This window comes from Malaclemys terrapin, chromosome 15 (genome assembly GCF_027887155.1).
Source record: "Malaclemys terrapin pileata isolate rMalTer1 chromosome 15, rMalTer1.hap1, whole genome shotgun sequence".
Taxonomy (NCBI): Eukaryota; Metazoa; Chordata; order Testudines; family Emydidae; genus Malaclemys; species Malaclemys terrapin.
In genome coordinates this window covers 13,418,594-13,421,093 of record NC_071519.1, presented here as the reverse complement: position 1 = coordinate 13,421,093, position 2,500 = coordinate 13,418,594, and the positions used below count along the sequence as shown (strand labels likewise).

At 70.3% G+C, this 2,500-nt stretch overlaps 1 non-coding gene across 1 annotated transcript; it reads left to right on the top strand.

Annotated features, from left to right (window-relative positions):
* Positions 1-1,772: 1,772 nt before the first annotated feature.
* LOC128823935 (5S ribosomal RNA) lies at positions 1,773-1,891 on the top strand. The gene has a single exon (XR_008442168.1). It is a non-coding gene; the product is annotated as a 5S ribosomal RNA (ribosomal RNA).
* Positions 1,892-2,500: the final 609 nt, after the last annotated feature.

The window sequence follows — 2,500 nt, the reverse complement described above, 5'->3', positions numbered from 1 at the left end:
TCCTCACAAATCTCCGCACACAGTCCTCGAAAGACGGGTCGAAAAAGCCAAAGCCCCGCCTTCGGCGGTACGAAACTGGAACCGGGCGCCACCTCGTGGTTCCCTCGGTCGGCCGAGACGGCGTTGGGCGACCCCTTCCGGACATCCGCGAGACGACCGGCCGTCAGGTCAACCCATTCGCTCCAAAGGGGTTGACCCGGTGGCCGGGAGGGGACTTTGAAAATTTTTCAGACTTGGAAAACTTTTTTTTTTTTTTTTTTTTTCCCCCCAGCCCGCTTCCTCCGGGTTGACCCGGTGGCCGAGCGTCTCACCGTCCCCGGACGCAGCGAGGTACTGCCTCCCGGCCGTCAGGATCGGGCCCACGGAAGTCTGATTTTTTAAAAAAAATTGCCGACGCCACCGCGGAGGGCTACCCGGCCACCCCGGGCCCCGGAGCCGGAAAAGGGAAGAAAAGGATCGGGCCCACTAGAGACATGGACCCGGCCGCCAAGCAGGCCGCCCTGGGCTCACCCTCCCCGGCCGCAGCGAGGGACATCCTCCCGGCCGACAGGATCGGGCCCCTGGAAGTCTGGGGGGGGGGGGGGAAATCCGCCTCACGCCTCCGAGGAGGGCTGCCCGGGCGGGCCGGGCCCCGGAGCTCGGAAAAAAAAAAAAAAAACACCCCAAAAAAGGATCGGGCCCACTAGAGACATGGACCAGGCCGCCCTGGGCTCACCCTCCCCGGCCGCAGCGAGGGACTGCCTCCCGGCCGACTGGATCGGGCCCCTGGAAGTCTGGAAAAAAGAATGGAACCTGACGCCTCCGAGGAGGGGGCGCCCAGGGAAGGAGGGAGATCCGGGTCGACCTGGTGACCGGACGGGAAAGCGGCCACCGGGCGTGCCCGTTCAAACCTAGGGGTTGACCTGGCGGCCGGAAAGCAAACCGGCCACTGGCTAGCCCCGTCGGCAACCTACGGGTTGACCTGGTGGCCGGGAAGCGAACCGGCCAGCAGGTGAACCCGTTCGATTCCACGGGTTGACCTGGTGCCCGGGAGGGGACTCTGAAAAATGTTCAGCCCTTTCGGCTCGGGGTTGACCTGGTGGCCGAGAGGGGACTCGGACGGCAGGCAAGCCGCCCTGGCCTCACCCACCCCGGCCGCAGCGAGGGACTGCCTCCCGGCCGACTGGATCGGGCCCCTGGAAGTCTGGGGGGAAAAAGAAAATGGAACCTGACGCCTCCGAGGAGGGGGCGCCCAGGGAAGGAGGGAGATCCGGGTTGACCTGGTGACCGGACGGGAAAGCGGCCACCGGGCGTGCCCGTTCAAACCTACGGGTTGACCTGGTGGCCGGGAAGCGAACCGGCCAGCAGGCGAACCCGTTCGATTCCATGGGTTGACCTGGTGCCCGGGAGGGGACTCTGAAAAATTTTCAGCCCTTTCGGCTCGGGGTTGACCTGGTGGCCGAGAGGGGACTCGGACGGCAGGCAAGCCGCCCTGGGCTCACCCTCCCCGGCCGCAGCGAGGGACTGCCCCCCACCCACCCACCCCCCCCCCCGGCTGACAGGATCAGGGCGCACTGGATGTCCGGGACAATATTTTCCCCGACGCCGGGGAGGGCGGGCGGGCGGAGGGGCTCTGGCGGCCAGCCCGGGCCCCGGAGCTCGAGAAGGAAAAAAGGACCGGGCCCGCGAGAGACGGGGGCCCTGCCGCAGGGGGGCAGTCCGACCGGGGCTCACCGTGCGGCAGGCCCGGGCGTCGGCAGGGGAAAGCGGGCGAGGAGGCGCGGGGGCCGGGTGCCTACGGCCATACCGGACCGAACGCCCCCGATCCCGTCCGATCTCGGAAGGTAAACCGTCCCGGGCCTGGCTAGTACTTGGATGGGTGACCGCCTGGGAATCCCAGGTGCCGTAGGCAGCTTTTCCCGGTCCGAGCCAGCTCTCTCTCCTTTTCTGGGGAGGAAGGAGAGGGGGGGGACGGGCCGGAAAGCCCCTCGTCGCTCCTGCCGAGTCGGAGGTCGCGGCCGCAGGTCACGGGTCTGGGCGCCTGGGGTCCGGCTCCCCACCCGGCTTCCTCCGCGGAGGACCCACCGAAGCCGCTGGGGGAGACCCCGGGCATGGGGCGGACTGGCCCGGACCCTCCCGGCCGCCGGCCCGCAGGACCGCCCCGAATCCCCCCGCCCCGCGGCCACCCAGGCCAGGCCTGGCCAGGCGGGACGGACGGCGGGTGTCCAGCGCCCAGCGGCTTCCGCCAGCGGGGACCCACGGCCCCCAAAGCCGCAGGGGGAGGCCCCGGGCCCGGGACGGACTCGCTCGGACCCCCTGCGCCCGGGCGCCGGCTCGCGGGACCGCCCCGAATCCCCCCGCGGCCACCCAGGCCAGGCCTGGCCAGGCGGGACGGACGGCGGGTGTCCAGCGCCCAGCGGCTTCCTCCAGCGGGGACCCACGGCCCCCAGAGCCGCAGGGGGACACCCCGGGGCCGGGACGGACTCGCTCGGACGCGCTCGGACCCCCTGCGCCCGGCCGC